This window comes from Rhinoderma darwinii, chromosome 5, assembly GCF_050947455.1.
Source record: "Rhinoderma darwinii isolate aRhiDar2 chromosome 5, aRhiDar2.hap1, whole genome shotgun sequence".
NCBI classification, from domain to species: domain Eukaryota; kingdom Metazoa; phylum Chordata; class Amphibia; order Anura; family Rhinodermatidae; genus Rhinoderma; species Rhinoderma darwinii.
In genome coordinates, this window is record NC_134691.1 from 108,129,962 (window position 1) to 108,154,515 (window position 24,554).

Below are 24,554 nucleotides of genomic sequence, written 5' to 3' on the forward strand. Positions count from 1 at the left end.
ATAAAGCAATGAGGTTGCTTTACCACATTGACAATGCTGCAATTTTGGGAACTACTCCCTCTAGTGCCCAGCACATGGAAAAGTTATAAATTAGAATCGAATTTAATATATTTCCTGATTTGCGAAAAATATTATCACTCAAATAATAATAGTTTAAACTAAAAAAAAAAATATTTCTAGCGACACATTCCCTTTAAGAGTAAAATTATATTCCTTTAGAGCAAACAAATACTATGGTGTAGGATACCCTTACTGTAATGTGGAGAGTTATCCAGTGATCACCAATTTACAGTAAAGACATTTTTTTTCATGTGATTTACATAGTGCCAACATATTCCGCAGCGCTGTACAGAGATCATCATCATTCACATCATTCCCTGTACCCAACGGGGCTCACAATCTAATTTCCCCACTCACACACTAGGGCTAATTTCATAAGAAACCAATAAACCTACCAGTATTTTTTTAGGTGTGTATGAGTAAACCATGGAGCCACGTAGAGAACATACAAACTCCATGCAGGCGTCATTGGTTGGGTTCAAACCTAGCAGTACAGTGCTAATCCCGGAGCCTCCCTGCTGCCCAAATGAATGTAATCTGAATTATTTTTTTGACCATATAGTAGAGTGTTAAGCGGGATTCACACGACCGGGTCACGCCCGAGCCCGAGTGCCGGCCAGTAAAATCGGCCATTCTGCCCGGCCGGTTTGCATAAAGTTTTGCATCCGTGCCGGGCCGGGCAGATCTGGACAGTGACATCAGCGGCAACTCCTGAAGGGGAATCCCCATGTGTTCGGCACCCGGCCGGGAAACCCTGTCGTGGGAATGAGGCCTTAGGGTATGTGCACACGCAGTGTTTTCAAGAGTATTTCAGGGCGTTTACACCTCGAAAAACCATAAGCAGAACGCCTACAAACATCTGCCCATTGATTTCAATGGCAGACACCACGTTCTGTTCCGACGGGACATTTTTGACACCATTTAAAAATAAAAATAAAAACGCGCGTAAAAAGAAGCGCACGTCACTTCTTGAGCCGTTTTTAGAGCAGTTTTTCATTGACTATAGAAAAACAGCTCCAAAAACAGCTGTAAAAAATGCGAGTTGCTTGTTCCCTTGAAAACAGCTCCGTATTTTCCGACTTTTTTAGTAAGCGTGTGCATACCCTTATATTTACTATTCTACTACATGTAACCCTTTACTAGCAATCTTCCACCCAAATCTCTACAAGGCAAGTATCTTCCAGTTTAGAATGATCTGCATAGTGGTTAGTCAGTGTCTCTTGTGTGATATCCAGATGAACACTAACTAGACAAACAAAATCTCCATTACCCACAGGATTTATGGACTGCTATGGTTTTCCCTGTGAAACCAGATTAATGAAGACATTCCTGGGCGGTAATTGGATACTCCGGGATTTCCCCCCAAAAAAATCCATTTACAAACGGACATCTAAAACACACACACCGAAGACAGTACATAGAAAGAAGTGGTGTGGTTTGAAAATCACTATGACCCAGTGGGTATTTCAGCGATGTGAAAAAGTTGTGGACTTTTTCCTCCATATAGTAATAGAGTCACGAAAGTATAACAATTACATCACTTTCCATCAACTTCAATGTTATTTTTAACTTTATGGAGAAAAGAAGTCTCAAAGTGTCTGTGTAACCACAGCCAAACGTTGTTATGCGATGTAGAAGGTTTAGAAAAAAAAAACCCTCTTACCACGCACATAGCCTTAATTCATTATTAAAGACTCAGCTAGTATCACTTCCAGAAGAGACAGCGTGGAAATGGGAGCGTCAGGTTTCCTAACAGGTCACGCACACGTCACCATTTACCATCACTGTCCCTCCTGTAGACCCCTGGCCTTATACCTAAAAATTGGATCACAACTCATTCTTCTCAGTATATGTGGGAAATTTAGAAGCGATTTGATTGGGTGCCAGGGACAATAACTCAACTTTGCCTTCACAAAAGTTTATATACACCTTCCCCAATAGGCGGCCGAGCCTAATGGAAGCCTTTCTTGGCGACTGTTCCCCCACAACGATATTACTACATCTTATTTTCAAAACCAAGATTCTTTTTATCTGTATGGCATTTCTGTAGTTAAATAAAAAAAAATAAAAAAAAGAGTCTTTTTGGCCGAGAACTATCTTGGTATGGTGGGATTCCTTAGCTTATATTTCCAGTGCACTCCATAATTGAAAATTCACGCTAGAACAAGCGGTCTTTGTTAGGACTAAGAAACTACTACAAGGAATGAGGCTCCTACTTTGGCAAAGAGTTTCTCACAGCCCAGACGTGGTTATAAATCATGAGACTCCAGTCAACGTTTCACTAGGAGAACGTTTGCAGAAAGTGCAGTGATGGCTGCACGGCATCAGCTGTTATATAAGGTTACTATTGTCATCCTGTCACTGGCAAACGTAACCCTCAGTGCCCGCTGCCAACTTCTGCCCACATGCCAAGAAGTAGGAAAAGTCAGGGGACATCCACTCATTCTCAGGACAACCGGAGCAACAATCTTTAACAATGCCCCAAATAGCCGTTGGTGCTGGCAAATTTGGAAACCCCTCAGTACCTGCACTTTGAAAGATTGGACTAAGATTTTTGGAAGAATTTGAGAAAAGAGATCGTAGGCCCCTACTAGGGACAGGACGGATGTTCGTGCCTGTAATCTGCATAGAGCTCTGTGGAATATGTTTGTTCTATATACAGTGAGGAAATTGCTACAGCAGGATGGACCTTAGTGGACAGGGCATTATACAAATGTCGAATACCAATAAAATGATTGCCAACAGTATGATCAGTGGATGTTACTGACTAGACTAGAGCAGTGTTTCAGTTCACAAATACGGTGTTCAGTTTTTTCAGATCTTGATGGGTCTAACCAAACATCTATCATCTTTGATGGACTAGTGGGCGGCCACATATTTCCCCTGCAGCCATGTTGGATTGTAGATTATATTTTTCACATTCTTTTCAAATGTTATACATGGTGGAGCCGAGTGCTTCAGAGTGAACGCCACTCTTTAAAGAGGTCCCCCCGTTCTGAGGCCCACATGCTCGAATACATTTTTCCAATTTATAACATTGATGGCCTATCCTTATGATATGCCATCAACGTGTGATCTGTGGTGGTCTGACACCAGGACCCCATTGATCAGCAGAATAAAGGGGCATTATTGGTCCTAAGAGAAACAGGGACCCTTCTTTCTGCATATGGATAGAGATGTACAGCGGATCAGACCCTCACTGATCACACATTAATGGCCAAATTAAATTGATGCTTATTCAAGGTTGTTACAAAAAAAAAAAAAAACAAGGAGGAGTGAATACTTCTAATAGACAATGTATACAGAATTTCTAAGACCACAACTGAGAATGTGCTATAGAAATAGATGTACAAAAACGACATACAACTTCCTCTTAACCTTCTGCACCGCGGACAGAACTTCCTATTTCTGGGACATTTACAATTTTTTAAAAAGCAGCAAGTTCTGGGTGTATCTGCAACAACACACACAATGATCTACCTGAATATCCGGTTACAAACACTATACATTTAAAGGGTAACTAAAAACTTTTGACAGGTCATAAGGACGTGTCAGAAGTTTTGATGGATGGGTTTCGAGCACCGAAACCCCCACCAATCGCTAAAACGAAGCAGCAGAAGTGCTTGGGCGAGCGCTGTCCTGCTTCATTTCTGATCTGTTTTCATCGGAAAGCCGAGCAAACGATGTAAGGACTTAGACTTTCTAGTGAGCCTGCACAAGCAGGTAAACCATGGAGGAGGAACATATATGGGCTCTAAAAACACATCTCATCTAAGGGCACACTGCCCGTAAACAAACAGAGCAGTCCCTGTAAATGTAGTCCATGAGAGCTGCCAATCCAAACTCCAGCACAAGGACACTAAAGATTGCCAGAAGGAACTTGGGTTTTTCCTTGCAAAATGGTCACAAATATACACCGTTCAGTCCTAACATTAAAACCACCTTCCTTATATTGTGTAGGTCCCCCTTGTACCACCCAAACAGCTCTGACCCGTCGAGGCATGGGGTCCACAAGACCTCTGAAGGTGTTCTGTGGAGTCTAACTCCAGGACGTTAGCAGCAGATCTTGTAAGTGGTTAGCTGGGGTCTCCATGGATCGGACCTGCTTTTATAGCACATCCCATAGATGCTCCATCGGATTGAAATATGATGGATTTGGAGGAAAATTGAACACCTTGAACTCGTTCTCATGTTGCACAAACAATTGCTGAACAATTTTTGCAGTGTGGCAGGGCACATTATCCTGCTGAAAGAGGCCACTGCCATTCGGGAATACCACTGCCATGAAGGGGTGTACTCTGTCTGCAACAATGTTTAGGTAAGTGGTATGTGTCAAAGTAATATTCACATGAATGCCAGGACCCAGGATTATCCAGCAGAACATTTCCCAGAATATCACACCCTGCCTCCGCTGGCTTGCTCATAGTGGATCCCGGAACCATCTCTTCCCAAGGTAAGCAACAAACATATACTTTAACAAAACCACCGAAAAAGGCCATACTTACAAATGGACACAGCCAGGTCAGAAACGCTGATGAAGGAGTGAGCAGGTGCTTTAACAGGTTCCCGACCGCTGGCCGTAAATATACGGCCAGCGGTCAGGGTCTCTAAAGTCCGGCGTATAGTATATATACGGCCGCACTTCAGAGACTGTGCACGCGCGATCGCGTGCACACAGCTCTATGCCCTGGCTGTTGCTAACAGCCATGGGCACTGGGCAGAATGTCAGGGGTCAATCTTTTGGCCCCTGAACATGTGATCGCTGTGACAACCAATCACAGCGATCACATGCATTTCTGCATAGAAAACAGTGTGCACGCGATCGCGTGCACACAGCCCTGTGCCCTCGCTGTTACCAACAGCTCTGGGCACTGGGCAGAGTATCAGGGACCAATCTGATGGTCCCTGATCATGTGGTCGCTGTGAAAACCGATCACAGCGACCACATTTGTTTTATTTTGACTTTTCTGGCAGTAAATCTCCTGCCTCTTTTCTTCTCCTCAAACATTGTTTCAGTTTGAGGAGAAGAAGAGACTCGAGAGAATTGCTGCCAGAAGATTACAGTTACAAAAAAATACAGTTACACTAAAACATTCTCTGTATAGATAGATTTCTATCTATACAATCTATCTATCCATCTATCTTTTTTTCTATCTATCTACCTTTCTTTCTTTTATTCTATTAGAATAGGCAGGTAGGGAGTATATAATTATATATATATCCACATATATATAATATATATAGCAATAGCGGTTTATTTTTTTGTTAGCGGTAGTGTAGATATATATAGCAGTTAGTTTGTGTGTTTTATAAAAAAAAAATAAAAAAAAATGTGTTTAGTTAGTGTTAGTTACGTTATGACGAGGAAGTTGTTTAGCGCCGAGGAGGCATACGCCATGCTGTGGTCTGAGTCGGAGACCGCATCAGAGATGGCGTCCGAGATGGAACCTGTTTTAGGTAGTGACGATGACAGCGTCACTTCAGGTTCATCTTCAGGGGACGTTGTCCCTGATGCAGTCGAAACTGCAGAACATGAAAGCGCAGGGCCAAGTAGCGCTGTAGCACGGGACAGCCTGGTCCCTCCAGTCCAGGCTCTTGTATGGGCACCTGCCCCATCTTTTGGGCCTAGAATCCACGGATTTACGGCCACTCCTGGCATAACCGTGGACAATACAAATTTTGTCCAAATGGATTACTTCCATTTATTTATAACGGACGACATCCTAAATCAGATTGTCCACGAAACAAATTTATATGCCACGCAATATATAAGGCAGAAACCTTCATCCACCCATGCCAGAGATTGGACGCCCACCAATTTGCAGGAATGAAAAAATTTTTTGGGGCTCACCCTAAATATGGGTATTGTCAAAAAGCCCTCCATTAGGTCTTACTGGTCAACAAGACCCGCCCAAGCCACCCCAGTATATTCTGCAGTAATGCCCATGTCTCGTTATGAGACAATAATGAGGTTCCTCCACTTCAATGACAACGCACAGGCCCCCCCAAGTACCGATGCAAACCGGGATCGGTTGTTCAAAATAAGACCGCTAATAAATTCCCTGAATAATTTATTTCTGCAACTCTACACCCCTGAGCAGAATGTAAGTGTGGACGAATCCCTCCTCAACTTTCATGGCAGACTTAGCTTTCGCCAATATCTACCTTCAAAAAGGGCAAGATATGGCGTTAAGCTCTACAAATTGTGTGAAAGCGGGTCAGGATATACCACCGCCTTCAGGATTTATGAAGGGCGGGACCGCACAATAAATGTTCCTGGATGCCCCCCTGATCTTTCCACCAGCAGTAAGATTGTGTGGGAGATAATGCAGCCTCTGCTTCACAAGGGGTACCACCTGTACTGTGATAATTTTTATTCGAGTGTGCCCCTGTTTAGGCATTTGCATGCTGCAAGGACTGGGGCATGTGGTACAATGCGCAAAAACAGAATTGGTTTTCCACAGCAATTAGTGGGGAAGCGCATGGTAAAGGGGGACTCCTGTGCTTATGCATCTGAAGAATTGCTGGCGGTCAAGTTCAGGGATCGCAAAGATGTGTATGTGCTAAGCACGATTCATACCGCAGGAACAGTGGCAGTGAGGGAAAGAGGGGCAACATCGGACAAGCACAAACCAGTGAGCGTGTCCGAATATAACAAGTACATGGGGGGGGGGTGGATTTAAGCGACCAGGTTTTACAGCCCTATTTAGTAAAACACAAAACTAAAACCTGGTACAAAAAGGTGGCCATTTATTTGTTACAGGTGGCCATCCACAACTCATTTGTGCTCTACAAAAAAAACAGAGGCAGAGACACATACCTGGATTTCCAGGAGAAAATTATTGAAGGCCTCATTTTTGATGTTCAGGACACCCGAGAATGCCCCCAGTCTGAGGATGTCACGCGACTGACTGAAAGACACTTCATCAGTCGGATTCCCCCAACAGCAACCAGAAGCAACCCCAGAAAAAGTGCCGCGTCTGCAGAAAAGACGGGCACCGCAAAGATTCCCGATATTTCTGTCCCTCATGTCCCTCGCAACCAGGCCTGTGCATTGAGCCATGTTTTAAAAAATACCACACTGTTCTGAATTATTAGATTTTAGTTAATTCGTTGAAAATATATTTGCCCTACATTACGTTTTTATTTTTCCCCTGATTTTACTCCAAGGGTGAGGGAGGGAATGGGTGGGGGGTGGATGTCATGTTTGATGTTTTCTAAAGTTCATCTGCTGGAGAGCTCCATTTGCATTAACCTGAAATTTCTTATTTTAGAAAACCCCAAAAAATAAATTCCCATTATACCCCTAGATGAATATTTTGGGATTTCTGCTTCAAGAGCAGATATTTTGGAAGTGTTATAGAAACTCTGTTGAGTTTTGTAAAACCAGCTTTGAAAAAAAGCGATTTGTGAAATAATCTTCTATCCTCCGCCCTCCTATATCTCTATGTGATAAATAAGGCCACATATTTGGTATCCCCGTGCACGGGAGAAGTGGCAGAATGTGAACGGAGATTAATTTTGACCGTGGTCTAAGCCGTGTGTGAAAAATGCTGGTATAAACTGACGCATTTGCTAAAAAATTGCTAATTTTATTTTGATCCATCTTATTCAAGAAACTTTCAGAAGAAAACTGGACTGTCTAAAAATATGATAAACCCCTTGAAGGAAACCTTGTGGGGTCTACTTGTGTGAATGAAGTCGTTTATGGGGTGTTTCTAATGTTTCAGCAGCATTACGCCCCCCAGAAAACAGTATGCGGCTATAAAGTCAAGTGCAGAATTCCTGGACCGAAAAGGCCAAAAAGCCTCCTTTTATGCCAAGCCCTGGCACATGCCCGTGAATAAAGCACACATATTTGGTATCCCCATGCACGGGAGAAGTGGAAGAATGTGAAATGCGATGAATTTTGTCCGTGGTCCATTTTGTGTGTGAAAAAGCTAGCATAAACTGACGCATTTGTTAAAAAAAAAAGGTAATTTTATTTTGTTCCATCTTATTCAAGAAACTTTCAGAAGAAAACTGGACTGTCTAAAAATATGATAAACCCCTTGAAGGAAACCTTGTGGGGTCTACTTGTGTGAATGAAGTCATTTATGGGGTGTTTCTAATGTTTCAGCAGCATTACGCCCACCAGAAAACAGTATGCGGCTGTAAAATCAAGTGCAGAATTCCTGGACCGAAAAGGCCAAAAAGCCTCCTTTTATGCCAAGCCCTGGCACATGCCCGCACAGCGAATAAGGCACACATATTTGGTATCCCCATGCACGGGAGAAGTGGAAGAACGTGAAAGGAGATGAATTTTGGCCGTGGTCTATACCGTGTGTGAAAAATACTAGCCTAAACTGACGCATTTGCTAAAAAAGTGCTGATTTTATTTTGTTCCATCTTATTCAAGAAACTTTCAGAAGAAAACTGGGACTGTCTAAAAATATGATAAACCCCTTGAAGGAAACCTTGTGGGGTCTACTTGTGTGAATGAAGTCATTTATGGGGTGTTTCTAATGTTTCAGCAGCATTACACCCCCCAGAAAACAGTATGCTGCTATAAAATCAAATGCAAAATTCCTGGACCGAAAAAGCCAAAAAGCCTCCTTTTATGCCAAGCCCTGGCACATGCCCGCACAGTGAATAAGGCACACATATTTGGTATCCCCATGCACGGGAGAAGTGGAAGAATGTGAAAGGAGATTAATTTTGGCCGTGGTTCATACCGTGTGTGAAAAATGGTAGCATAAACCGACGCAATTGTTAAATTCTTGCATTTTTTTCCAATTTTGCCCACTTTAGAGAAAAAAAAAAAAATGATATATACTGACAAATGCCACTAAAACAAAGCCCTATCTGTCCTTTAAAAAGAGTGTAAAATTCAAAGATGAACTTTATTCACCTGCTGAGTTATAGTCATCTAAAGAAGCGCATAGCAAAATTGTGAAATTTGCTCTGGTCATTTAGCTGTAAAACAGCCTAGTCCTTAACCGGTTAAATAATAATAGCCACTCCCACTGGTCTTGAGGGGAGTGGTGTGTGGTGCATGGGAGGTGTAGTAAGAAATAATAAATGAATAGTGTGTGTCCAAGTGTAGTATACTTTGCCAACATCATGATGAAAAAGAAAACATGACATCAGACCAAGCCATCTTCTTCCATTGCTCCATGGTCCAGTGCTGATGCGCCTATTGAAGAGGCTTCCAATGGTGGACAACGGTCAACAGGAACACACTAGGAATGGTCTGCGGATACGCAGCAAGCTGCAATGCCTAACATATTCCACCCCTCGATATGCGCCATTGTAATGAAATAATCTTTGCTATTCACTTCCCGTCAGTGGTTTTAAAGTCATAGCCGAACGGTGTATAATAAACAGATGGAAATGTCCAATCCTCAAACATACGAAGGCACGTCCAATCGTATGTGTATAGTAAATATTTAGTGATACCGCTAACTCTGGTTTTTATATATGAACAATCGATTTTGATCAAAAAACTATCATACCGATTGATACTTTAGACAGGACACTATTCAAGACTGTTAGGCCAGGCAGTCGGGCTATAAGAATTTTATTCGGAACATCTGTCAACATGCCATAAAGATCACTAAATACCAACATCTCATTGCTTGGATGGGTTTACAACTTGGGCCTTGAAATCTCCTTTACCCTTCACATCAGGTATAGGGAAGGGAAGTAGCAGATGCTGAAACAAACTGCAGCAAGTCCTGGAAGACACTTGACTCTGTGCCACAGTTTGTTAGAAATCCCATGTATTAACATAAGATCTGACAGATAAGAGGCACGAAAGTGGGAAGCAAAAAAAGTAGCAAGGCCTCATTCACACGAGCGTACCAGATTCACGCGCATGAAAAAACGTGCGTGAATCTGGTCCGTGAGTGCTGCGTTATGCATCAGTGTGCTTTGCGAGTGGCACGCATTATTCACGCACTCGCAAAGCACTTTTTTTTTTTTTTAATATTTTCAATTAAATTGATGCGCAAATCAGGCACCGCACACGCGTGTGCATTTGTGCGGTGCGCGATTTTCACGCACGCATTAACTTCAATGGGCGTGTAGGTGCGTGATAACGCACCAATATAAGACATGCAGCGAGTTTCACGCAACGGACTGACTGCGTGAGAAACCATTGAAATCACTGTGAATGGCCCCATTTAAATCAATGGGTCCGTGTGCTGTGCGTGGTTTTTACGCACAGCACACGGACGTGATTCACGCTCATGTGAATGAGGCCTTACAGGCAGACAAAGTAGCTTTATAGGGCATTGCATATAGAACCACATACAGGAATAGAACAGCTGCAGCCAAGCAGCGTTACTGACACTCTCCTGGCAAACAAATGGACTTCATCACAGTTGGTGTAACAGACCTATTAATCTGAAGCTGCTCCCAGTATTAATCCTGCCAGATTAAACCCTCTAGTGCCAGCATGTGGTAAAAATGTTGGCTGCCACTTAACAGTTGTGAATGATTTGGCATCGCAGCGACTAGTCACTCTGTACTTTTAGGGTATGTTCACACGATGAGAGGCATTTACGTGTGAAAAGACAGACCGTTAACAGCTGCCTCGTTTCACACGTAAATGCTCCTCCTCTCATTATGCGAGGCGTCTGTGACGCTCGTAAATCTTGAGCTGTGCTTCATTGAGTTCAATGAAGAACAGCTCAAATTACGTGGCAAAGAAGTGCCCTGCACTTCTTTGCCGAGGCAGCCCAATTACAGTAAATTACAGGTCGTCTGCACAATACGTCGGCAAACCCATTCAAATGAATGGGCAGATGTTTGCCGACGTATTGTAGCCCTATTTTCAGGCGTAAAACGAGGCATAATACGCCTCGTTTACGCCTGAAAATAGGTTGTGTGAACCCAGCCTTAGGCTGGGTTCACACAGAGTTTTTTGCAGGAGGAAGATCTGGCTCAAAATCCCGTTTGGAATTTTGAGGCAGATTTTCTTCTGCCTGCACGCCGATTTTCGCCCGTGGCCATTGAGCGCCTCAAAATACGCTTTCTCTGCCTCCCATTTATGTCAATGGGAGGTCAGAGGTGTAAAAGCCCGAAGATAGGGCATGTCCCTTCTTCCCGCGAGCTGGTTTTTCCACTCGCGGGAAAAAAAAACGCCTCATCCACCCATAGAAATCAATGGGAGGCATTTTCAGCTGTTTTTTGGCACGTTTTGCAGTGCGGTTTCCACGTCAAAAAACTTTTAGGCTGGATTCAACGGGGCGTTTTCAACATGCATTTTTTTGTTTACGTTGATGGACTCCCAAAAACAGACAGTGTGAACCCAGCCTAATTATATAATCACATGTTATGGTCAAGGTGTCATTAAGAACCACATCTGGAAAAAAAAACAAAAAAAAAAACGTGCGATTTTGTAATTACTGCCTCACAAAACCATGGCAAAATAGCTTACTTTTTTTAGATGCGGTTTATTACTGCACCGTAATTGCTACATGTGACTATTCATTACAATGTAACATCCAAGGTGAAAAACTACAGTAGCCGAAACACAAAGGAGCTGGAGGACGGTTCATTAGACATATTCTAAGTCCTGTTACACCCGCAGAAGTCCAGGTCTGGCGGCTGTAGTCGTTTATGTGAAACCGGCCTAAAGCCTTTTGCATGCGCCCATATTATGGAGTGCAATAGGGCACCCACAGAAGTGCATGGGGGAATTATTGTTGCTTTCATACGGAGGCATACAGGGGTTTGTTTTTTTTGTCAGATTACATAAAAATCTGACAGGAAAAAATGATCCTTTAGAAGCCATACATATGGAGCTTTTCTCCCCTACTGCCATACGGACTCAGTGCCTTTTGCATGAGGCCCTAGGTTAAAGGGGAACCGCTTTAGGTTCACATGTAGAATTCTTGCTGTTGTCTATTCGTAGAGAATAGGATTTGCAAACACCCTTTCACAATGAGTTGCCTTCAGACCCAGGGGGGAGAAAGCGTGAGGCATGTTGGAGTCTAAAGGCTCTTTTACAAGGGCAACATGAGAGTCCATATGTACACTCGGTCCCGATCATTGTCCTGTGAAAACAGAGCAAAAGTCAGCCAATGAACGAGTTAATGATGGGGAAACGTATGGTGACGAGCGATAATAGTAAGAACCAATCATAGCTCTTCGTGAAAGGAGAAAACAAGCTGCCTCGTTAATCAGCGCTCGTTTTTACGGCCCATATCTGGACGTGTAATGGGATCTTTAGGCTCTGTTCACACCTCTATTGTGCTGTTCTGCTCAGTCAGAGGAGCATTACAAGGGAACGGAACCAATGGTTCCGTTACACAACTGAAACCGCCGGTTGCCGACGGAACCCATTGACTTTAATAGGTTCCACTCGGACGTCCGTGGTATTACCAGACAATAGCGCAGCATGCTGCATTAAAGTCTACAGTAAACCCTGCCGGATCTGCGACGGAGGCCCCTAACAGAGCGTCTGACGCAGATGTGAACGAAGCCTGACATGCAAGATCCTTCTTTCACCTGACAGCACATATTGGGGGGGGTCTGCGGAGCTACCACCATAAATATTGCATCAGCCAATCCTATCATGATCGGATATGTATAACCAGCTTTAGTTTTTTGGGAAAACCAGGAAAATCCTAGAAAACCTCACACTACTAACAAATAGTAAAGCCCTTGTATTAAACAATCCAAATCGAGAGACGAGACGGCACATCCAAAAAAAATGTGGAACTCATTCACCCAAATATGCAACGCTTCAGTCGACCGCTCTCATGCTTGATCCTACCGGACTGAAACGTTGCATATTTGGGTGAATAAATTCCTTTTTTTTTTTGGATGTGCCGTCTCGTCTCTCGATTAGGAAAATATCAAAGGACTTTGGATCGGGTTCTGTTGAGGTTTGCACCAATATAATCATTTATCCGATGCTGTGATATTCCAGTGTTTGACATTTCTTGTATAAAATAAAACACTCAAATAAATAATAGCGAATAATAAGAACGATGTTCAGAACATTTCCCCGAACTGTGGCAAAACCTGCAGCCACTTTCCAAACCTCACAAGACTACAACCCCCTCCAGATATTTCTCACGCAACCAGTACAGCCAGTTCAAAGAAAATAATAATCCATCAGCGTCCAGGCAAACCAGATCATCATTGACGATGCTGCCACCAAGTCAGGACTATATAAGAATAACGGACCCAAACTAATAAAATAACATTACAATGAGAGGCTTTCCAATCCCAAATGAGCCCTTGTGGGCGGTGAGGACCAGCACTGGGTTCTTCATACGCCACTGATGCCAACATTTCAGGAGCATTCCAAGGGGCACTCTGCAGGCTGGCATGATGTATGCCCTGCATTACAAACCTCTTTATGGACATCCATCATCTATACAACCCACCACCACGTGGGCACTGCCAGGGACACTGACACTATGCCAGGCGATGTGAAAGTGACCAACTGCTAGAATGTGGTCACGCAATGAATACAGGAGACAGCTGATAGATATGATGCTATAACTAGGCGCAGTCACCACCCACACACTATAACATACAGGACCCTGCACAGCACCAGCCGGTGACCTCTCACCTAGTCAGACGACAGTGCAATATAAACAGGCTTCCGTAGCGACTGCCGCTGTGCCCCGGGGATGAATGGGACGTGGCGCAGACTGTTCTCCCGGTGATGGCTTCCAGTCTCCCCGCTTCCTCCACAACCACCAGCGTCTCAGCCTGGAGCTACCTTATCGCCGTGGACCTGGAGGAGCAATGTCCCAGGGCTGGAGAAGGCGGGGCAGCCGTTCAATGACGTTGCAGCCCCTCCCCTTCTTGCTGTGAACCATTAGCCCGCCTTTCTCTCCTCTGCCGGCATGCTCGCACAGAAGCCGGGGGTCTGGGGAGGTGGAAGGAGTGACGTCATTTGTCAGGTGTTGGAGGGTTTTCTGTGGAAGAAAGTAACGACTATTTTAGGAGTAGCTGTGGCCAAAGGAATTCAAAAGAAAGCAGACATTAAGTGGGGCATCTGCTCATGGCAACCAATCAGAATTCAGCGGTCATTTTTCTAAGGTTAAATGTCAGACGTGACCTAATTGGTTGCTGTGGGCAATGGTTTCACTTTTATCTGCACTTTTGTCATTATTATGTGTTGGATCACACTGTGATATCTGACACATCCTAATGTGTACATTGTATAGAGCTTAGGTTCTCAACCTGTGCTACATGTACCTGGGGGAATGCCACGTTACTAGAGGGCACCGCACTGGCACCGTGCTTGTAATGGGCAGCACAGAGTATGTTCATAGAATTTAAAAAAAAAGGTATTTTAAGCGAACTGCATAGTCGGCCGTGTGACTGATGTTTTTTTTAATGGCCGTCACACGGCTGTATTAAAATCAATGTACTTCTACAGGGCTATTCACTCGCCGTTGTGTTAATGGACCATGTGAACGGCCCATGAAAAAATAGGACATGTCCTATTTTTGCCCATTTTCACGTATCCCTCAATAGACTCAATCTATAACTGATCTGGGAAATCCGGTCGCACACGGGTGCAAATCGGCTGTGAAAACAGCCGATTTGGGACCCGTTTGTGTGACTAAGACCTCGTGCACACGACTGTAGCCATGTGCACAGCCGTGATGTTTGGGTCGGCCGGGGGCGGAGTGTTACCCGCGAGCCGCCTGTTAATCGCGTGCCGTGCACATGGCCACGGCCATTATTTTCTTTGACCCTGTACCGCAGAACACGACTGTAATAAGACATGCCCATTCTTTCTGCAGTCCGGGCTCCTGGAAACCACGGTCGTGTGCATGGCCCCATAGGAATGAATGGGGCCGCAATTCTCCCGTGGATTTTCGGGGGAATTGCGGCCGCAAAAGCACATTCGTGTGCATGGGGCCTTAGGGGTACTCTGATGTCATTTGTTTGAGTGGGGGATACTTGGCTTAGGAACGTTACGATACACCGGTAAAGAGTGGGGTCACCTTTGGTTGTAAGTTATTAGGAAATTGCTCCACTTGCAAAAGCAATTTTAAAATGGAAAAAAAAAACAATTGTTTTTTTGCATTTTAAATTTACACCGTTCATTGTGCAGCATAAATAGCGTGTTACGTTTATTATATGGGTCGGTGCGATTACGGCGTTACCAAATTTGTATCGTTTTTATGTTTTACTACTTTTGCACTGTAAAAAGACTTTTTTTTAAAATGATTTGTTTTTGTATCACCATATTCTGACGGCTTATTTCTTGAGGGACGACTTGTAGTTTTTAATGGTACCATTTTGGGGCATGTGCGACCTATATGATCTCTTTTCATTGCATTTTTTGGGATGGTAGGATGAATACAAAATTTTGTCATTGTGTTTTATTAATAAAGTAATAGTTTTATAGTTTGTGTCGTTACTGACGTGGCAACACCAATTATGTGTATTTTTTTATTATTATTTTTTTATTGAAACCCTGAGTCGTGCTTTTTCTCACCCAAGTGCATAAAAAGTGCAGGGGTGCCACACAAAAAGTGCACAAGGATGGGGTCTATCGCAGCCCTTATCTTAAAGAGGCTCTGTCACCAGGTTTTGCAACCCCTATGTGCTATTGCAGCAGATCGGCGCTGCAATGTAGATAACAGTAACGTTTTTATTATTAAAAAAACGAGCATTTTTGGCCAAGTTATGACCATTTTTGTAGTTATGCAAATGAGGCTTGCAAAAGTCCAAGTGGGTGTGTTTAAAAGTAAAAGTCCAAGTGGGCGTGTATTATGTGCGTACATCGGGGCGTTTTAAAAGTTAAGCTACATCGACTTACCTGCAAACGCTGATGCTGCTGCAGAATCAACTGTAGCCTCTGGTGCCGATGTGTCCTCGCTCGTCCGACACGATGCAGGACCTGTGAGTGACGTCACAGCGTGATCTGGCAGAAGCTGGGCGTTGTGAAGAGAAGTGGATGATACTTCTCATCAGAACGCCCAGCTAGTGAAAGTATTAAAAACGCCCCGATGTACGCACATAATACACGCCCACTTGGACTTTTACTTTTAAACACACCCACTTGGACTTTTGCAAGCCTCATTTGCATAACTACAAAAATGGTCATAACTTGGCCAAAAATGCTCGTTTTTTAAAAATAAAAACGTTACTGTAATCTACATTGCAGCGCCTATCTGCTGCAATAGCACATAGGGGTTGCAAAATCTGGTGACAGAGCCTCTTTAAGAGTCCCCACATAAGCATTCCCCGACCCTCCAAACCATAAGCCTAGAGGATCGATGATCTCCCCTTGCTGAAGCTTAGGGAGACCCAACAACACTCTGAGGCTTCTACCTGGGCTGCCACCCCAGTGTCCACCTTGGGGCCTGCGTCTGGTTTGCACCTCCCCTCCGAAGAAGGGAGGCCGGGTTGCAGGGGAAAAATGAACCAGAAGGCCACACATTTTCCCCCTAGACCTTGGAAGGTTCCCAAAAGGGTGTCGCATCCAAAAAATCCTATGACAAACACACAGTGAAAAACAAAATTACATAAGTGGATGTGCGCTGTGATACAGCCTGGACATCCGCCAGGTATAAAAAAAAATCCCTTATCTCCCAACCAGAAGGCTGGGAGAAAAAAGGTGTGCGCTCAGATAATGTGAAAGACAAGTGCGTGCGAATGTGCCTTCACTCAGTGGGATCCCACCCCCAATGAGTTAGGGCACCCCAGGGTCATGGAAAGGCGGCGCTGTTGTTTTTTTCAGTGGAAATTCTTGACTATGCAGAGATGACTAGTGGTTTATCTACTGTATGAATGAAGCATGTTCCTCATCTGCCTATGGAATTATAGTCACCCTCATTTCTCTATAGTACCTTGCACCATCTCTATAGTACCTGACACCATCTCTATAGGACACATGCCGTAGCCAGTGTTTTCTTGTCACACTAAACTGCTGAGCTATTGCACGTATTATCGCTGCCTCTCATAATAAAGTACAAATTACTCATACTCAATTTGTCATCAGAGAATGTTGCTTATGTATCAGAGGTTTTTATTATTCATAGAGTATTATTGCATATTGTGTGTGATACATGATATGGACAAAAGTATTGGGACACACCTCTTAATCATTAAACTCAAGTGTTTAATTCAGTCCCATTTCCACAGATGTATAAAAACAGGCCCCAAGTCGAATGGGTCGTTCTAAAGATCGAACTGAATTTGAGCCAGTCAGTTTGTGAATTTTTTTCCCTCCTAGATATTCTATGATCAGCTGTGAGCGGTATTATTATAAAGAAGAAGCGTTTAGGAACCTCAGCAACTCATCCACAAAATGGCAGACCATGTAAAGTTCCATTGAGTGCCGAGGCGCATAGCGCATAAAAGTCGCCAATGCTCTGCTGACTCAATAACTGTAGAGTTCCAAACCTCCCCTGGCATTAACATCGGCACAAAAACTGTGCAATCCTTACATCTCCGAGCACAATGCCAAGTGTTGGATGGAGTGGTGTAAAGCACGTGGTCAGTGGACTATGGAGCAGTGGAAAAGAATTCTGTGGAGTGACGGATCACCCTTCTCTATCTGGCAGTCTGATTGACCAGTCTGAGTTTGGCGAATGCCAGGGGAACGTTACTTGCCAGACTGCATTGTGCCTCCTGTAAAGTTTGGTGGTGGAGGAATAATTCATTGGGGTTGTGTAAGGGGTTGGTCTAGGCCCCTTCGTTCCAGTGAAGAGAAATCTAATGCTTCCGCATACCAAGACATTGTTGACAATTATACGCTTCTAACTTTGTGGGAACAGTTTGGGGAAGGCCGTTTTCTGTTTTACCATGACTGTGCCCCAGGGCACCAAGCAAGGTCCATAATGACGTGATTGGGTGAGTTTAGTGTGGAAGAACTTGACTGGCCCACACAGAACCCTGACCTCAACCTATCTTACAACTTTGGAATGAACTAGATTGTGATCCAGACTTTCTCGTTCAACATCAGTGTCTGACTCCACAAGTGCTCTCCTGGATTAATAGGCAAAAATTCCCACAGACACTCCAAAATCTTGTAGAAAACCTTCCCAGAAAAGTGGAAGCTGTTTTAGCTGCAAGGGGGGGGGGGGTCAACTCTTTATTAATGTCTATGGATTTAGAATGGGATGTAGGTGTAATGTGTAGGTGTCCCGATACTTTTGTCCATATAGTGTCATAGTTCATTCACGACGTATTCCATATAACTGCAAGATCCTGTTCACAGCAAAATCTGTCACTGAATTGTTTTGTCATTCTGGACACAACCGTATTAAAACAAATGAGATGATTGATGGCTGTTAGTCTGGCGGGGTTGGGGTGAAAGTTCACTTGACTGGTTGTTTGCACATAGCTTATTTACTATGAGCCATCTGTCAAACGAATGTGCATTGTATTTAGCAAGTGCCCCTTTATAGACTTCTCCGCTAGGAATTGTTTACTCTCTTTTTAACCCCTTCCCTCTGCCAACTTTCGGTTTTCATTTTCGTTTTTTCCTCACCGCTTTTCAAAAGCCATAACTTTTTTTCCGTCAACATAGCTGTATGAAGTCTTGTTTTTTGCCGGACGAGATGTAGTTTTTCATGGCACCATTTAATGAACCATACAATTTATTGGGAAACTGAAAAAATAATTCTTTGTGGGGTGAAATGGACAAAAAACAGAGATTCCGCCATTGTTTTTTGGGTTCTGTTTTTACAGCGTTCATCGTGCGGTAAAAACTACATGTTAACTTTATTCTACGGGTTGATCCAATTACGGTGATACCAAATTTATATGTATTGTTTTATGTTTTATTACTTTTAGTCCGGATTCACACGAGCGGGTGGACTTTAGGAAAAAAAATTGAAAAAATGTGTTTGTTTTTTTTGGGGAACTTTTAATTTATTTATTTCTTTTGTACATTGCATTATATGTTATTCAACTGTTTTTACATTTTTACATAGGGGATTTGAACCAGTAATTGTTGAATCGCTCACACTGTATACGACAATACTAATGTATTGCAGTATAAGCCCTGCCTCTGGCAGGAGCTCAAAGATGGCGGACCTGGGGGCCTTCATTAGGCTCCCAGGCTGCCATCGGCACCCTGCAATCTCGCCCTGGGGGGTCTAATGGGCTGTCGGAGGGGGCCACTCCCTCTTTCTAACCGCTTAGATGCCGCGATCACGATTGACTGCGGAATCTAAGGGGTTAAACGGGCGGAATCAAAGTTATCTTTGATTCCACCTGTTGCAGTGAGGCGTCAGTTATAACATACTGCCGGCACACGCTCAGTATGGAGCGGGCACAGCCAGTTACGTGTTTCGTGATAAGGGGTTAAGGTTCTTTAACACTTTGCCTCCGGAGCCATTATGTTGTTTTTAATTTTCGGTTCTTCCTTCCCTGCCTTACAAAAGTCATAACTTTTTTATTTTTCAGTCAACAGCCGTGTGAAGACTTGTTTTTTTGCGGGACGAGTTGTAACTTTTAACAGCACAACTTATTGTACCATATAATGTACTGAAAAAACAGAAACAATTCTTTGTGAGGTGGAATAGAAAAAAAAACAGCGATTCTTCCATTGTTTTTTGAGTTTTGTTTTTATGAAGTTCACATGCTATAAAAACTACATGTTAACTTTATTCTGCTGGTCAATACGGTTATGGTGATACCAAATTAAGGCCTTATTCACACAAACGTGTTTAACGTCTGTGATACGCGCGTGAAAATCACGCGCTTCGCACGGACCTATGTTAGTGAATGGGGCCGTTCAGACAGTCCGTGATTTTCACGCAGCGTATCTCCGCTGCGTAAAACTCACAACATGTCCTATACTTGGCCATTTTCACGCATCACGCACCCATTGAAGTCAATGGGCGCGTGAAAATCGCGCACGGCACACAGTAGATAAAGAAATGAAGGAAAAAATAAAAGCACTTTCTTTTTCTAAACATCAAAACCGCGTGTCATAAGCATGGCATATGCGTGAAAATCACGCAGCCACGCACCATTCACTGATGACACACGGAACTGCAACGCCTCCAAAACGTGGCGTTTTTTGCGCGAGCAAAACGCACACGTTCGTGTGAATAAGGCCTTATAAAGTGTTTTTATGATTTACTACTTTTATTTTAAAAAAATGTTGTTTTGTGTCTTCATATTCTGAGACCCATAACGTTTTTTAATTTTTTTAACAATGGAATAGTGTGAGGACTTGTTTTTTGGCGGGATGACCATTTTGGGATACTCTGGCAGAGCTTAACAGGAGCATCAATATGGCAGATCTGTGGACCTTTATTAGGCCCCCAGGCTACCATGACAACCATCAGCACTCCGCAATCACGTCGTGGGAGGCTAATGGAGTAACAGATCTAGCGGCTTAGATGCTGCAGTTGCTATTGTCTGCGGCATCTAAGTTCTAAACGGCCGTTAGTGTATGGTGTCAGCTGTAATATATAGTAGGGTTCTCATGATACCAGAATTTGGATTTCGATACCAATACTTAGAGTAGTATTGCGATACTCGATACCAAAACGATACTTTGCCAACAATAAAAAAAAACCTCAAAAATATAAAGTCCTCCCATTTTCTGATGTGAGGCACAGGGTGTTCGCAATTTTGAACCTCCATGTGCCTCACATTAATAGTATTTAACCCCATCATGTACCTCACATTAACCCAATGTTTCCCATTGCAACTGTCACCGAGGTACTTGATGGGATCACTTACTATAATGATTATAGTGGGCCTCATTGGGTTAATGTGTGAAGGAAACTATGTGGTTATTTAACGTCCATGGCCACGGACCGTCGTTCAGAATTAGGCCTAATGCACACAACCGTAGACATGTGCACGGCCGTGATTTTCGGGTCGGCCGGCAGCGGACTGTCAGCCGCGAGCCGCCCGCAAATCGTGGGCCATGCACATTATTTTCAATGAGCCTGGACATGCCCGTTCTTTCTGCGGTCCGGGCTCCTGGGTCCAGGGTCGTGTGCATGGCCCCATAGGAATGAATGGGGCCGAAATTCTCCCGTGGATTTTCGGGGGAATTGCGGCCGCAAAAGCACGTTCGTGTGGATGGGGCCTTACCCTCTGATGGCTCCGGCCATGGATGTCTGTATTTTCGGCAAGGAGACGCCGGCACTCACTTGCGGGTTCTGAGACTATTTCCCGCAGGGCGCACGCACGGCCTTAAAGGGCCAGTATGCGTCCAGTTGTTAATAATCAGTAATTAGCCCAGAATGCCGCTGGACTATAAAAAGGGTTCTGCCCACTTGTTCCTTGCCTGAGCATTGTTGTATACCTAAAGTTTGTCTAGCAAATGGTCTCCCAGTGTTTTCCAGTTCCTAGTGTTACCCGTTCCTGCTGCCTGTACCCTGTATCCCAGGCCTCTGTGCCATCTACAGTACAGTGAAAGTCAAGTCGTATCTTCCGCTGCATCTACTGTGCCATCTACAGTAAAAGTCAAGTTGTGTCTTCCGCTGCATCTACTGTGCCATCTACAGTGAAAGTCAAGTTGTGTCACCGCTACTGTCTACATTGCCTCAGGTACCCTTTCTGGACTATAGACATTGTTTTGTACCTAGTTGGCCAGATCCTATCCCGCTACGCGGTACGGCCCAGTGGGTCCACACCCCGAACCATTACAGTACGCTCAGGCCGCTGGTCAATTCAAGGGCATGTCACCCTCCCAAACCATGCAGGTGGACCTGCAGGATCTGCGAGCATGACAGGATCCACTTATTGTGCCAGTAGAGTCCATGGCACAGCAGATAGGGGTGCTGTCTACTTCCTTCTCTACTCCTATTCAAGCTCCTCCGATCAACCCTCCTGCTACACCTCCTGCAGGCTTTGGTTCGGATCCTCGGTTCTTGCAGCCATTACCACCTCGGTTTCATGGAGATGCAATTACGTGCAGGGGTTTCTGAACCAATGCCATATCCACTTCACTCTGCACCGCTCGAGCATTTCCTTCATACGGAGCTAGGATCGCCTTCATTATGTCTCTACTTGCCGGTAAGGCCCTGGCGTGGGCGAATCCAATCTGGGAATGACAGAGACCCGAGACTTCCAGGGATTCGTGAGGTTGTTCCGTACCGTATTCGAGGAGCCTGGTCGAGTCTCGTCGGCAGCCACTGCTATCTTTTTTTATTTTTATAAATGCTTTATTTAAAAAAATTTGTTGTACAAAACACGTACAAATATACAAACAGTACAAAATAAAGACATTCAGAGAGGCTGTATCATCACATATAAATGTCAAGTCGGATCATATTCATTTAACAACAGTAACACATCGTACAGCTGCATAACCTCCGAAAGCCTAACTGAATCGAAACACTCACTCACACACAAACACCCTTGTGCTCCGAGCACCCCCACCCCACATCTCGGTCATTTTCAGGCGACAATTAAACCGCAGTGTCAATAGTCTCTATCCACCTGCACCAAATTTTCCCAAATTATCTGGACATTTCCTGCTAAGATACAACTTTTTATACATAGGTATATATTTATTCACTAGTTGTTGCCAGTGCAGTATACTTGGACTATCCGTATTCTTCCAAGCCATAATATAATCTTCCGGGCACAAAAAAGAACAAAACGAAAGAATATCTTAGCAGAGTGATTATGAATAACTTCATCCATAATGCCCAAGAGGCACATCTGGGGGGTAAGAAGTCGCGGCAATTCATAATGGGTATGAAGAAACCCTACCACCTCCGACCAAAAGGGGGTAATTCTAGGACACATCCACACAATGCAGAAAGGTACCAACCTCCGATTGACATCTAAAACAACTATCCAAAGCCAATGCCCCTTAAGCCTAACTGGAGTGTAATAAATCCTATGCAGGAACTTGGACTATATGAGGAAGTCCCTTGCGCTTACCACCAAATCAAAAGAAGGAGGATTCTACCTCCCGCTAGTCCTCCTCTGTCAAGGTGGGAACATCACCCGGCCATTGCAGATACGCCTTATCAAATTGCTTAGCACCCAGGGATGTCATGAAGGTGTATAATTGGGTAAGGACCTTTGAGAGATCCGGAGCCCCAAGAAGTACCTCTAGCCTAGAGAACCCCACCTGAGGTGACATAGAGCCAACTTGGGCACACCAGGCATGCCACAACTGCAGGTAATGAAAAAACACTTTTCCTGAAATGTTAAATCCTTCAGTTCGGAAAAGGATACAAAACCAGACTCCACCGTAAACACCTGACCCAAAAATTTGACCCCTGCCCCCGACCACATAATCTCTCCCTGGAGCGATTGAAAATGAGGCAACCAAGGATTATTCCACAGTGGAATCCGAGGTGAGTATGAAGGGACCGTATTAACGTGCAGCAGAGCATGTGCAGTCTTCCAAGCAACAGCCACCATCCGAAGTGGCAGGGGTACGCAACCCGCAGACATATCTATATAACAAGTTAGTCAGACTCTCATAAGAAGTCATAAGTGCACCTGCCAGTGCAGTAGCTGCATTACTCAGATCTATATCTATCCACCAACGTGCAATCACTAGTTGAGAAGCTAAATAGTAGAATTTAAGATTTGGTGCCGTCATTCCCCCCTGATGTTTAGGGGCCTGCAAAAGACTAAAGCTGAACCGAAGAGTACCACCTTGCCAGTAAAATGATCTCAGTATACTATCAAGCTGTTGTAAGAATTTCTTCTGCAGCACCACAGGACAGGCACGAAATAGATACAAAAATGTAGGGAAGTATACCATCTTAAATAAATTAGTCCGTCCGTACAGTGATAGCGGAAGGTTCCTCCAAGCGCTCAACTGTCTCTCGGTGACTACCACCAAAGGGTCCAGATTCAGTTCCCCATATCTTGCTATACTGAGGGAGATCTTGATCCCTAGATATGTAAACTGGGAGACTATCTGCAATGGAACAGGGAGGACTTGACGGGAGCAATAACCAGGAGTAAGTGGGAGCATAACTGATTTGGCCCAGTTTACTGTTAAATCAGAAAAGCTGCCGAATGTATCCATCAGCTCAAACAGGGAAACCAAGGAAGGACCAGCATCCGCCAAATACACCAAAGTGTCATCTGCATACAGAGAGATTTTCTCCGTTATGCTGCCCCTAGTAATACCACAAATGTCAGAGGAGTGGCGGATGGCCACCGCCAAGGGCTCTATGGCAAGGGCAAATAACAGCGGGGAGAGTGGGCATCCCTGACAGGTACCATGTCCCAATAAAAAGGAGTCAGATACATCTAGATTCGTTCTCACCCTAGCACGAGGTCCTTCATATAGGAGATGAACAAGAGCCAGAAACCTTGGACCGAAATTTAACCTGGAAAGGAGAATCCATAAATACCTCCATTCAACCGAGTCAAAGGCCTTATGTGTATCTAGGGAAAGAACGAACCCAGGAGACACCTCTCCCCCCGCCGCATCCACATTTAATAACAACCTATAAATATTAATATCTGTACTCTTCCCTGGCATAAATCCTGTTTGAGCAGGGTGAATTAAGGACAATATAATTTTTGTTAATCTAGTAGCAAGGATTTTGGCTAGATCAGATTTGATAAGT

General features: G+C 44.0%; 1 protein-coding gene and 1 long non-coding RNA gene across 2 annotated transcripts in view; one reads left to right on the top strand and one right to left on the bottom strand.

Moving 5' to 3' along the window:
• Nucleotides 1-13,970, bottom strand: part of LPIN2 (lipin 2) — a 122,450-nt gene extending 108,480 nt beyond the window's left edge. Inside the window, exon 1 of the mRNA XM_075826381.1 lies at nt 13,631-13,970. The gene's annotated coding sequence lies outside the window, so the exon portion shown is untranslated. The remainder of the gene's footprint in view (nt 1-13,630) is intronic.
• The window catches only part of LOC142651538 (uncharacterized), a 59,596-nt gene continuing 48,706 nt past the window's right edge, over nt 13,665-24,554 (top strand). Inside the window, exon 1 of the long non-coding RNA XR_012847640.1 lies at nt 13,665-14,106. This is a non-coding gene — a long non-coding RNA (uncharacterized LOC142651538). The remainder of the gene's footprint in view (nt 14,107-24,554) is intronic.